This window comes from Panthera leo, chromosome F2 (genome assembly GCF_018350215.1).
Source record: "Panthera leo isolate Ple1 chromosome F2, P.leo_Ple1_pat1.1, whole genome shotgun sequence".
NCBI lineage: Eukaryota > Metazoa > Chordata > Mammalia > Carnivora > Felidae > Panthera > Panthera leo.
The window spans coordinates 33,149,658-33,164,722 of NC_056695.1; positions in this window are offsets into that span (position 1 = coordinate 33,149,658).

Here is a 15,065-nt window from a genome sequence, read left to right on the forward strand (position 1 = left end):
GGTATGACACTATCAATCTCTTACTTTTTCATTGTTTTCATACTTGAAAAGTCTTTCCCCATCTCAAGATTTAGACTAACATGTATTTATGCCTCTTTAAATCTTTATGGGCTTACTTTTTACATTTTACTCTTTATATGAATTATTTTGAGGGAGTTGTGTAATATAAATTAATAATATTACTTTATATTTTCCAAATAGTTAAACATCACAGTCAGTTTTAGTGTTGGCAATATACATTCAGGTTTAATCCAAGTTTTAACTAATGTACAGACATAATCCAAGCAATGAAAAGAGCAGTAGATGGGTCATCTGGGTGGCTCAGTCAGTTGCACATCCGACTTTGGTTCAGTTCATGATCTCGCGGTCTGTGGGTTTGAGTCCCACATCAGGCTCTGCTCACAGCTCAGAGCCTGGAGTCTGCTTTGAGTTCTGTGTTTCCATAGCTCTCTGCCCCTCCCCTGATCATGCTCTGTCTCTCTTGCTCTCAAAAATAAACATAAAAAAATAAAAAATAAAAAATAAAAAAAAGGAAAAAGAGCAGGAGAGTTTCCCCTTACATTCTACAATATTGTGGCCAAACAGATTTGCTATTCTAGCCCTTCATTAACAGGTAGTTACAATTCTACCACATTGACCACAGGTAGGAAAAGATTCACTCCAGTTCTCTTGGCCTAGAGTTTAGGGTTTCTGAACTGTTCTGTTCTCATCCAAAAGGCTCATGTCCAGTATCTCAAGGATACAGCACTGAAATCCTAGAATTTAACACAACTCTATAGCTACTAGAATCAACTCACCCAGGTCATGGTAAATAAACATTCAACAAAAATGAGCTCTTTTGCAGAATCACTTCCTTTTCTTACTATATGTTATATTGAAACCACTTTCAAACAGTATATAGTCATTTTTAAAAATGTATTTATTTTGAGACAGAGAGAGAGAGAGAGAGAAAAAGCGGGGAAGGGGCAGGGAGAGAGGGAGAAAGAGAATCCTGTCAGTGCGGAGCTCAACATGGGCCTCAAACCCACAAACCTTGAGATCATGACCTGAGCTGGAACCAAGAGTCAGATGTTTAACCAACTGAGCCACCCAGGCACTCCTATATAGACATTTTTTGTGACTGGCCTTTTTTTTTCCTTTTTCTGAGGCAGAGCTGAAAAACCCTAGTAACAATATCCCCAAATGTGTGATTACTGCACTTATCCTTGTGGCACTAATCTACATATTGGTTAACAATTCCTACCTAGTGGTACTGACTCCAAAGGAAATCATTCCCTCAGGTATGGCTACACAGAACCAGGGGAAAGACATTCTGTCTCATTCTCCTGAGTAAAGGGAATTTCTAATATACAGTGGATCTTTCTGCATACCTTAAGAGAATTATGATAAATTAGTTCATGTCTGGGTTATTTATTTATTTACTTACTTACTTATTTAAAGATAAAAGTTTAAAATTTAAAGATAAAAGATAAAGATAAAAGTTTAAAGATAATCTTTAATTTTGAGCATATTCTAAAAAGTAAAGTCTAGCAGCAGAAATATGGAAAGCATAAAGAATTAGAAAAGGAAAAAAGGCAGAACACAATAGATTAAGTTGATTAGAATACGATAGAAAAAATAGGAATATTTATTAAAATTCCTTAGAATATACTCCTTAAGGACATCATGGGCACTCTGGGTTAACATCTGCCCCTAGTAAATATATGTCATATGATTTGTCCCCAGGTATATCCCCAAAATCTACTGGGGATACAGAGCTTAATTATTTAACTTTTCCTATTGCTGAATGTATGAATCCTTCTGCAATATATCTCTAAGTACATAATTTCAGTTTACCATAAAAATTATTCAGATTTTCAAGATTTATTTTAATTACTACCTCATAGGTAAAGAAACTAAGTTTTTTGTCCAAAAAATAGGCCAACTGAAGAGCCTCAATTCTCGGTTAAGCTTAACATATGAACATAGATACACTAATAAAGTATTTATTTTTTAGCTTTACATTTCTAGTTATCATCAAGTCCTAAAAATAAAGGATAATCATTAATAAGCTGATTATACTATACACACTATGCTGCACCTCAGTTATTGCAACTCTTCAATGACATAAGGACGTGTTGTTTGCCCAGCTCACACACCGGTAGTGATAATCAAGTTTGAAAATATATATATGAAGGTACTCTGGAACTCCTAGAGCACACAAATGTTCTGCTATGGGAAGAGAGATGGCTTAATGAAAACAGCCATATATATGAAGTAAAATGACCTAATTGTAAAAAGTGCCTTTCAGACACTGCAGCTTTGTGAATTTGGTAAGGATTTCTATTTTTAATGTCAGTAAAATGGGAAGGAAAATTGTTGCTCTCATACTACATATGCAAATTAAGAGTAAGAAAAATCACTTTACAATATTTACAAAATCAAGTTATGGTAGTTATAGTTGTTGAAATACAAGGAACAAAAATACTCTGTTGTGATCCTAAATCTCCAGAGGAGAGTAACATTTTTCACTGAAGAGAGCCCTTTAGTGTTAGGAAATCAGACTTGTGAGTTGTCAGGGTTCATAGTGCAAAAAGATAATAAATAGTTTCACAAAAATTTTAGACATGTTAATATTAGTAGACCTGATTTGAGGCAGAAGGTAAAAAGCCACAGAGCTGCCTCCTTTGATGTAGTAAATTAAGTAGGAAACATACAGATAAAGTCTACATCTTTGCTAGCCTGGGTTTGCAGTCCAGTTTGGGGTTACTATAAATCAGCCAATTTTAAAAAAAAAAAAATTTAATGTTTAATTCTTCTTGAGAGACAGAGCATGTGCAGGGAGGGGCAGAGAGAGAGGGAGACACAGAATCCGAAGCAGGCTCCAGCCTCTGAGCTGTCAGCACAGAGCCCGATGTGGGGCTTGAACTCATGAACCACAAGATCATGACCTTACCGAAGTCAGATGCTTAACTGATTGAGCCACCTAGGCGCCTCCAAACCAGCCAATTTTTAATAAGAGTGTCAGACAGGACCTAGATTAGCTCTTTACACATCCTTGGATGACTGAAGAACTGCACACATTTGCAGGAGAAGACTATGAAAGTCAAGCAGTAAATAAAATCCAAGGTGACTCAAAAATTGGCTGAAGTTTTAATATGCTTCTCAACACACACAGAGATAGATTGTATGAGGGTAGTAGCCTTATGGGCTTGAGATGTTTGAGTGCAACATCTCAAATTATTAACTGACCACTAAGCTATGCAGCTACAGAAGCAATATCTAGGAATCCAAATGTAAAAATTTAAATTAAGAATTAAAATATGAGCTGGGGCACCTGGGTGGCTCAGTCAGTTAAGCGTCTGACTTTGGCTCAGGTCATGATCTCCTTGTCTGTGAGTTTGAGCCCCGTGTCAGGCTCTGTGCTGACAGCTCAGAGCCTGGACCCTGCTTCAGATTCTGTGTCTCCCTCTCTCTCTGCCCCTCCTTGGCGCTCTCTCTCTCTCTCTCTCTCAAAAAATAAACATAAAAAAAAGAATTAAAATATGAGCAGACACATCATTAGCTTTACGCTATGAGGGAAATGGGATTTTTCAGTTTAAGTCCAGGCAAGTTTAAAAAAAAAGAAGAAGAAAAGAAAACCTGGGAAAATATGTGAAGAAATAATGGCTTGTAAATGCCAGAAATTTATGAAAAACATCAGGAAGTGGAGCCAAGAAACTGAATGAACCCACAATGAACACAAAGAGAATCAAATCTAGATGTAGCAAAGCAAACTGTGAAAGCCAAAGCAGAGAAAAAGAGAAAGCAGCAAGAGAAAAAGTATTCATTATGTACAGGAAAACATCAATTAACAATTGACTTATTTAAAAAATGGAAACCAGAGGCAGTGGAATGACATAGTTAAAGTGCTGAAAGGGAAAAAACGCCTGTTAACCAAGAATTTGATATCCAGTGAAAACACCCTTCAGAAATGAAGTCAAAATAAAGACATTATCAGAAAAGCTAAGCAAATTCATTGCTAGCTGACTTGACCTATAAAAAATACTAAAGGAAATTCTTCAAGCTGAAAGAAACTAACTTGAATCGAGAGGAAGGAAGAAAGAGCACCAGAAACAGTAAATACATGGGTAAATATGCAGGGCTCTGAGTATATAATTGTATATACATTTCTCTTTTCTTTGAATTAAAAAGTAATACCTGAGATTACACTAAAGCATAGACTTTATAAACTATACAGATGTAATACATGACAATAACAACACAAAGAAACAAAGAGGAAATGAGCTATAAAAAGAGCAAAGTTACTATATTTTACTCAAATTAAGTAAGAATTAACTTGAAATCGATTTTGATGAATTTAAAGGTGTGTGTTGTAATTACCAGCCCAACCACTAAGAAAAATAACTCAAAAAGTGTAGATTTTAAAAAATCAACACAGGAATTTATATGGCACATTAAAAATATTTGTTTAACCCTTAAGGAGGTAGTAAAAGAACAGAGGAACAAAAAAGACATGACATTAAAAACAAATAGTAAAATGACAGATGTAAATACAATAGTATCAATAATTAAATTAAATGAGAATATGCTAAACACGCCAATAAAAAGGGAGACATTGGCTGAATGAATAAAATAATCCATCCAACTATAAACTGTCTAAATGAGACACACCTTAGATTCAAAGCACAATTAGGTTGAAAGTAAAAGGATGGGAAAAGATACATATGTAAATAGTAACCATAACAGAACTAGAATGGTGATATTAAAAAGAAACAAAATAACTTTAAGACAAAAAAAAGTTACTAGAGACAAAGAAAGGCATTTCACAATGATAAAATGGTCAGTGTATGAAAGAGATATAACAATTATAAATGTATACATACCTAAAAACAGAGTCCCAAAACACATTAAGCCATACTCATGTAACTGAAAGGAAAAACAAGCAATTCAACAATTGCAGTTGGAGATGTCAGGACATCACTCAAAAACTAGACAGAAAATCAACAAGGATACAGATCTGATCTAATTGACATTTATAGAATACTCCACAAACAGAAGTCAAATACACATTTATTTCAAGCACATATGAAACATTCTTAGGATAGACCAAACACTAAGATATACAACAAGTCTCAAAAAATTAGAAAAGATTTATATCATGCAAAGTATTTTTTTCAACCATGATGGATGGAATCAAAATAGAAATCAACAAACATAATGTAATTTGAGAAATCCTACATATTAGAAATTAAACAACACACTTCTAAATAACTCATGGGCCAAAGAAGAAATCACAAGACTCTCAAGAACTGTGACAAGTATGGGGCACCTGGGTGGCTCAGTCGGTTAAGTGTCCGACTTCCGCTCAGGTCGTGATCTTGCGGTCTGTGAGTTTGAGCCCCGCGTCGGGCTCTGTGCTGACAGCTCAGAGCCTGGAGCCTGTTTCAGATTCTGTGTCTCCCTCTCTCTGACCCTCCCCCATTCATGCTCTGTCTCTCTCTCTGTCTCAAAAATAAATAAACATTAAAAAAAAAAAAAAAAGAACTGTGACAAGCCTGCAATTTAACCCCGATTACAAGGTCACGTTATCCTCAGTTTCATGAATGCCAGCACTGGAGACAAAAACAATTTATTATTCATAGCAATATCAGTAGCAAAAATGCCATTTTTGTCCTGGTTCCCCAAACTTCAATTACCACAAGACAAAGTGAAAAAGGCCAGGTAATACACATGACAGTAGAGGAACCCCAAGCTATGGAATCCAAATCTTTTATAATAGGTAATAAGTCTCCCGTACCTTTACGCTAAAGGAAGGCACTGTCTTGATTATAGAGTAAACAAACCTTCCTTTTCTTCTAGATGGAAACACTATCTTTATGTCCCTAGCAGTTCACTACACAAACATCCTTGAAAATATAGTCTAGGACAAAGGCAATCATTGTCTCTGCTCACTAGTTGTACATAAGTGCAAGAAACCTCTGGAAAGTTGCCTCCCAATAATACCCACCCTTCATTTCTACATTTGGCTTCCAGCAAATTGTCCCACGAGCATACAAGTCCATCAATTATTCTAATAAACCTGACTAACAGAGGCTGGGGCCAAATACATTCAGCTGTCTCACAGAGCATTTAATTAAGGCTGCAATTAACAAGATCCCCATGAGGCAGTGTTGACCTCAACCTTGCTCCCTCTTCCCCCCATCAGGGTCCTGGACCTAACTAGATGAAAAAATCCCAACACAAAGGCTGAGTAATTATTATGGAAATTTAACATCTGGAGATGTTAAAAGTTGTTTTGCATAGGAGGTGCTGAATTGAGGCCATCACTTCCTGTTTCAGATAGACCTCTTGGTAATGTTAAGGGAGATAACAATCAAATAATAGTCAGCCGTCTGGCTTGGAGCACCAGGGTATATTCCTTCAAGAGAAAGGTTCCAAGAATGGCTCTGAAAAACAAAAGCTCATTATTGTCCGTCCATCCATATTTTCCAGAATCTAAAATATTCTCTCCTGGAAACCTACAGTGGCCACTGTAAGAAGATTCAGCAAACATTGTCTTTATAATCTAGGACCATTATCTTTATAATTCAGGACCATGTCAATCCAACAAGAGACTCCAGGTAAATGAACTAGAATTAATTTTGAATTCTCTAGGCTTCCTTTTGGCCAGGCTGCTACCCAGAGGATATACCAACCAGGTGAACTTGAGATTGGTGTGTCAAAGGAGAGTTTACAGTTGTGGATTCCCAAAGCTAAAGAGTATGTCACACCTTGCTGGACAGCTTCCAATACAACCTGTTGATTTTTGTTCCCTATTCAAATAATACTGATCTGGGAGTTATTATTCCCTCAGACTTAATCCTCTTAATAAACGATGTGGGATTCATAAACTAGATTCAACTTGGGCTAATGATGATAGGTTTACTTAAACTAAGATTCTAGGAGCCCAAACTGTCCAGATGTTACAAAGTGAATCAAACTCCAAAAATAAAATACCTCCTTCATCTTTGTAAAGAGCATTTTCTACTTTTAGCACATCTTTTCTCATATCTATATGTAAAATCTTTCAAGCCTTTGTGAGCCCATTTTAGGGGTATTTGATCAAGAGTACGGATTTTCTATTTATTGGTCTGTAAGTTTCTTAGGCTGTTTTCAATTTAAAATCTCAGGGGAAAAGAAGTACAAGACTGATCCTTGTTGTAAAAGGCTAAGGACCCAAATGATCTTTTTATATTATGACAGATACAACCAGTGAAATTTGAGTCAAAAAGGACCATAGGTGGAGTGTATAATGTTGTACTATATCTCAGTGAAGAAACTGACCAACGTTCGGGACCAATGATTATTTGAGTGCCCTCTTAATGATACTACCATAGCTGACCTAATAGAGGAACTAGACTTGCCAAGTATTTCTCAGATTTCTCAACTCAAATGTCTATCAGTACATAAATCTCCACCTTTAGTGGCCAATACAGAAGAGCTACAGTCTAGATATTTGTGAAGGAGTGTAATCTCAAACTCATTCATCTTTCAAAAACTTACTTCAGAGGCAAAATATCTATAGAGGACTGATGAAAATAGAAGTATTCTGCCGGTTCCTCAAACTACTAAAACCTCTCTATACATTTATTACATCTGAAATGTTTCATATAAGCCTGTGGAAGAATTTTTCTTCTAATTGTCTACTAGAAGATGGATGTCCTTCCATCTATATCGTTCATGTGACCAAAATATTGTATTTAACCAAACAACCTCTAGCAACTCATTCCAACACTTACTGCAAGTAGATTGTTAAGTGATATATATTTTACATTATACAATAGTCTCCCTATATGTAGACCTACTGAGGAAATTTTTTTCTAATATTTGTAATATTTGTATCAGGAATGCTTGTGTTTCTAGGCAGATTATTTAGTTTTCTTTACAGGTCCCCAGACTGTAGTAATATCATGCATTTCTTTTTACTTAGGTTGCTAGAAAGCTTAAAGCTAAATCAGTGGTCAGTCACTAAGTTGTAAATAGGCTTAGAGCGGGCATATCTTGCGATATAGCATTTATTATTGTTAGGTGTTTAAGGTTTTTTTGAAATGAGGTAGGTCACAAACAATCTTGATTTTATCAATGATCCCTATTCTATTTTTAATTTTTATTTATTTATTTATTTTATGTTTAAGTATAGTTGACAATGTTACAGTAGTTTCAGGTGATTCAACACAGTGATTCAACAACTCTATATGTTATGCTATGCTCACCACAAATACAGCTACCATCTCAATGAACCATATTCTAAAAGTAATCAAGGGTCTCTTTTATGGTGTATCCTGTATATGGCAAAAAGGGTAACAGAATATCCACAGCAATACACAAAGGTACAGTTTGGACTAGAAGGTTAAAAAAAAGAGAGAGAGAGCACACAGTTTATAGCTAAGGTTTTCAATATCTTTGGAATTTCTTTTCTAAATTCATATTCCTGGACTGCACCTTTAGAGATTCTAATTCTTGGGGTGAAGACCAGAAATCCACATTTCACAACTGAAAAAAAATGAAGTATAAATGATAATCTTGCATCTGAATCATTTAATGATTCAAAAAGTAGGTACTAGAGGCACCCGGGTGCCTCAGTTGGTGAAGCATCTGACTCTTGGTTTTGGCTCAGGTCACGATGCCAACAGTTCGTGGCTTTGAGCCCCGAGAGTCAGGCTCTGCACAGACAATGCAGAGCCTGCTTGGGATTCTCCCTCTTCCTCTCTCTTTCTGCCCCTCCCCTGTTCATGCTCCCTCTCTCTCTCAAAATAAATAGACTTTAAAAAAATATGTACCAAGCAACTAACATGCGGAAGACACTAAACACTTTGAAGGTACGTAGATAAATTGGCCATTAATAATGTCATCAACAACAACTCCATAGTCTAGTAGACAGGAGAAGAGAGTTACATAAAATACAGCAATAGAGTCAATAATCAATAACATTTAATTGAGCATTTACTGCTTGCAAGTACTGTACATGTATTATTTAATTACATATATAATTACGTGTGTACATAAATATATAAAAATATATATAGTCTTTAATTGCGCAAACTACTTTAAAAGACAGACATTGTTAAGAGCCATTTTAAGAAAAGGTGAGGATCAAAGAAAGTGAATCCAAACCTTGTAGTCCTTCTATGCCAAAAATGTACAAAAAGCAATTAAATACAGATAATATATTATTAGATTACATAATATATCAGGTGAGAGTGCAGGAAGTACTAACTTTGACATTGTCTGCTTGAAGATAGAAAAGTTAGAAACCTTTTGTAGTGAAAAAACTTTATGCTTAAATAGTACGAAATGTTTCTGAATGTTTCCTTCCAAGAGATTTGAATGCGCAAGTGGCACAGACTGATGAAAAATGAGAGGTTCAGCAAAATGGTGAAATTATTAAGTAAAAGTCTTCAGTTTTGCTATTTCCCATCCCTATCGAGATTTTTGTCAGGTTATTTTCTCATATAACAGGAAGAACTAGCAAATATTTTTTTTTCCTTTAAACTACTTCCTCAGTATTGAACAAATGTTTGTAGATAAGGGTTTTTTTTACATCATTATTTATAATAACCTCCATGTCAATTATTTTGTTTTTTTTTATTATTTTTGTTCTCTGGTATGTTTCCATTTTTATTTGGAATCATGGCCATGTCATCAAGTCTCCTAACACACACCATATATATGTTTTTCTTTTTATCATCAGTGGACTTTGGTTTTATTTGCCTTTTGTTCACCTAGTTTATGTCTACATACTTCAACAAGATAACTTGCTTTTCACAATTACTACTGAATGTTTCACCTGCCAAAAAAGAGATTAATCTATCTCAAGCAGATATACATCTCATTGATTAATATATTTCAGCAGAAGGAATAATATGGAAAAATCTACCTGAAACTGTAGCAAAAAAAAAAAATAATAAGTTATGCATATTTGGCAAATGATTGACTTATTAAAAGCATATTTATTTTTTAACCAGAGTAATACTCCTTATGTTTATGTACACAAATGCTGTGTGTGTTAAATACAACCAGAACAAGACATCTAATATCTAACACTTACATATTATAACTCTCTTTATTTGTAACCAAAGCCTTGCTTCCCAAATAGAGCATGCTAAACCCAATCCCCCAAGACTAATAATAGCAAATATTCCTCTTTTGTCCATCAATTTTTCTGGGCTTATTATGTCACAGTCCACACTCTTTTTCAATTGGTTACTTACTTAGCTTTCTTTTTCCCCCTAAAGACAGTGAGGTTTTCTAAAAAAGGATTCATTCCTTATTCACCCTCCAAGACAGTGTATAGATAAGAATAAACATAAAATAATGTCTGGTTGCACAAATGGTGTACAAATGGTGACTAAGTGAATGCACAGTAAGTATACAGGCCTTTAGGTGGCGTCTCCCTTGATATTCTATCTCAGCTTGGGTTCTTGACATTACCTCACAAATGTCCTGTTATTGATTGGGGCTCAACGTTTTTGCATGACTAAAGCCAAAATGTTATACAGAGATAATACCAAAGAAGAGTCTACACCAGTTCTTAACAATTACTTGTTCTCTTTCACACCTTAACTGACTGCTCGGAAACTGCTTTTGTCATTATGATCCTACTGGTCAACATTATCCATTTGTATTCATCACTCAGATCACTGCTGACCTGCATAGCTATTCTATACATAATTATATCCACTTTTAGTGCGAGCACAGAAAGGATTAACTCAGGATAAAAGATAAATCCTGCAGAAGGCAAAAAGGTATCAGAGAATTTAGGCTAAGAAAAAAATATGGGCAATTGAGGAGAAAACCGGATCTAGCATACACATGTGGGCTGTCTTACTACGGGAATAACACATGGAGAGTCTTGTGATCACCTAGTGAATAAGTAACAAATCAGAGTCCATCTTTTCCATTCAAAGGTTGTCTCAATGAGGTTTCTGGAAAAATGTGTCCGACAAAGAAACTCATAAATAGCAGGTATCTGAAGGTAGTATATATTCGGTTTGAAAATTGATTCAAATGCTCCAGAATCCAGGTCTTTGAGTTACAGTTTTGATGTTTTATAGTGACAAGTAAGAAGTCCGGTTTATAGAACACAGGTCAAAAGAAAACACCACGTTTGACACTTGTTACAGACTCAAAATAACTTATAAGCACAAAACTGGCAGATTACAGGTAATCTTATGGATTCTGTACAGCCCAGGGAGGCATGCTGGGCTGTGTATGGGGCAGATGGTGTGGATACACCAAGGATGACACTCTAGGAAAGGGACTGATGGCCTGCCACCCGACACTTTTTATAGAGAGGTTGGGAAAGGATGGGGATTATCTGACTGTGTAGAAAGACTCTGAGCTTGGCAGCTAAGCTGTCAATCCAGTAGGCATGAGCAAATACAAACTAGTTTACTGCTCCATGGTTCTCCCTTGGCCCCAGATCTCATAGCTTACTAAAAAGAAAAGAAGATCTTTGACCTGATATGGAATAAAAAGTTCAAAAGAGGTATTTACTCTTTAAATTCCACTTTAAAGTGCCTTGAAAGAGGCACTCCCTCCTCACCCCCCAAAAAAGAGGCACTTCCCAGGTCTGTGATACTTCCTTCCTTAGTCGAAGTCTATCATCCCACCCATCCTTTCCATGGAGTCATCCTCAGTCAGAGCAAGTGAAAGCCACATAGAGATCATTAAAAAACTATTCATCTGGATTTAGCTGAGGTCTCTATGACAATTTGACCCATATTTCTAACATGTAGGGAGAAAAGAAACTAATCTAATGTTGTGAAATCATTTTGTAAAAGTTCTTGTGTAGACAAATAATTCTTAAGTCTGAAAGAAAAGCAGATCAAATGACATATATTAACTTTCAGTCTTACCACTTATTGGGAAGGAGTTTTTGACCACTGTGGGGATGTAGGAAAGAGCAATCGTTTAGAGAATGAAATTTAGAATCAAAAGACCTAGGTTTAAATCTTGGCTTCAACATGATATGTGGACATTTCACAAGTTATAGAAGTTCTCTGAGCCTACTTACTATCTCTAAAATAAAGACAATAATAAGGTCAATTGGAGTAAAGGTAAATGAAATAATTCCTGGAAACTCAGCATAGACAGGCATGAAGTTACTATATGCCTTTACCTCTTTTTGGAGAGTCCACAGAACAAGAAAAAATGCAAACATTTGACTTTTGGAGATTAAATACTATATTGATTCCATAACTTCAAGTGGACACCAGAGCTGGACGAAACTAATTCACCTCAGCATAGCCAATCACTCCATTGGTCAGTTTCCAAGCCCAGTCATCTTAAATGGGAAGAGACTCGACAAGGAGTCACTAATGCTGAGAATTACAGTATTCTGAACTGTCCAGTTCCTAAAGCAACAAAAACAGGAATGTATTCACAATCTTTAATTCACCAGCTAGGAAGATGTAAAATAAATCCTCCTGTTAATTAAGTGCAGAGATACTTCCTGGGTACCTTATGGGACCTCTAATTTATTCCTTCCAATACCCACTACTACATCACACTCACCAGATCCCATCCATTTTGCCCTAGCTTTATTGAAGTTCCTACTGTAGCAATGCTGGGTACACTACTTATTTATTATTGTGTAACAAACCACCCTCAAAGCTCAGTGATTTGAAACCACAAACATTTATTATTTCATATTTCCTGCCTATTAGGAATTTGAGAGAGCATTAGCTGAATGGGTCTGAATATATCAAGATTTAAATCATGTGGGCCAGGACTTCAACCATCTGAAGGCTTGACTGGGGCTGGAAGCTCCTCTTCCAAGATGGCTCACTCACAAACTTTTGACAAGAGGCTTCAGTTCCTCACCTGGTGTGTTTCTGCATAAAATGTCCTCATGACCTGGCCAATGGCTCCCCCAAAGACAGGGAAAAAGAGAAAAAGAAGAGGAGAGGAGGGGACGGGAGGGGCCTAGAGGGGATGGGGAACAGAAGTTCATTGTCTTTTATAACATAATTTATCATATAATCTTAACATTGACATACCAACTCTTCTGTATCCTTTTGTCACACAGACCAACACTAGTGCTAGCACAATATGGGAGGAAACTACAGAAAAGTAGTGAATACCAGGAGGCAGGGATCATTATGGACCACTTCAGAGGTAAGTTACCCCAATCAGGACTTCCTGAGTTTACAGTACAAATACAACACCCATTATTATACAACTTTGTAAGCTATAAACTAAAAGACCCTACTTGATCATTCTTCTGTCACTTGCCCCTTCACTCACTAACACTCCAGCCACAATACCCATCTTTCAGTGCATGGGAACACCAAGTTGTTTTTCATCTAAGAGGGTTTTCATATGCTCTTCCTTCTGTCTAGAATTCTCCTCGGGGCACCTGGGCGGCTCAGTCGGTTAAGTGCCCGACTTCGGCTCAGGTCATGATCTCACGGTCCGTGAGTTTGAGCCCTGCGTCAGGCTATGTGCTGACAGCTCAAAGCCTGGAGTCTGCTTCAGATTCTGTGTCCCCCTCTCTCTCTGCCCCTCCCCTGCTCATGCTCTGTGTCTCTCTGTCTCAAAAATAAATAAAACATTAAAAATTTAAAAAGAAAATAGAATTCTCCTCTCTCTCAATCTCTGGCACTTAAATATCACTTCCTCTGAAAGGTCCTTCCAATTATGTCATCAGTGACCTTTAAGCATATTCTATATGCCAGGTACTGTTTCCAGAACTTTTTATATTCCAATACATTTAATCCTCACAACAACCCAACAACATAGGTACTTTTATTATCCACATTTTACAAATGAACATACATAAAAAAGTAACCTGCTTACAGCAAGAAAACTAGGAACTGGTGGAGGATGTGAGGAATAAAGTATTTGAAGTGTCTGAACAAGAGGAGAGGGGAATAAGAAGAGATTGGGCAGACAGGAAACTGATCTTATAGATTCTCATAGACCATCTATGTTGCTATTTTATTCTTTTTTTACTTTTTTTTAATGTTTATTTTTGAAGGAGAGAGAGAGAGAGCATGAGTGGGAGAGGGGCAGAGAGAGAAGTAGACACAGAATCTGAAGCAGGCTCCAGGCTCTGAGCTATCAGCACAGAGCCTGACGTGGGGTTTGAACCCATGAACCACGAGATCATGACCTGAGCAGAAGTTGGATGTTTTACCAACTGACCCACCCAGACACCCCTGATATATTATTCCAAGGGCAATAGGAAACCCCTGGAGTTGTAAGCTGGGACTATAACTGATGATTAAAGTAATAACTAAACATTTTTTTAATTTAGTAAATAATATAATAAATATCATAAACACTCAACTTAAGAAATTAAACATTACAAACATTATTGAAAAGCCCTATGCATCTCTCCCTTCCCATTTCCCCACATACCTCCAGAGGTAACCCTCATGTTGAATATCATATTTTTTATTACATATGTATATATGCATACATAATATATGGCTTTAATTTTAAAAATTTTAACATTATATAGTTACAAGCTATATATTATATATACTGTGAGACTTGTGGTGTTTTGGTTCAATTTTATGTTTTTCAAAACACACACATTAACACTAATCTCTAGTTCATTCATATTGACCACTTTGATATACTGCATTGGGTGAATATAGCAAAATTTATATTTTCATTCTCCTATTGATGGACATTTACGTGGCTTTAAAATTTTTACAGTGACAAACAACACTGCTATAACCATTCTTTTACATTTATCTCTACAAGGTAGGTCCTAGATATAAAAGGATTTAAAAACAATAGAAAGGAAAAGAGGGGCGCCTCGGTGGCTCAGTTGGTTAAGCATCCAACTCTTGATTTTGGCTCATGATCCCACAGATCATGTGTTCGAACCCCGTGTCGGGTTCTCCACTGAGCATGAAGCCTGTTTGGCTTCATACTCTCTCTCACTCTCTCTCTGCCTCTCCTTTGCACATGCTTTCTCTCTCTCAAAATAAGTAAACTTAAAAAAAAAAAGGAAAAGAAAAAAAAAACCCACCCAAACTGTCATTTTTTATGAACTAAATCATTATCAATATATTAGTATCATTAAGCAA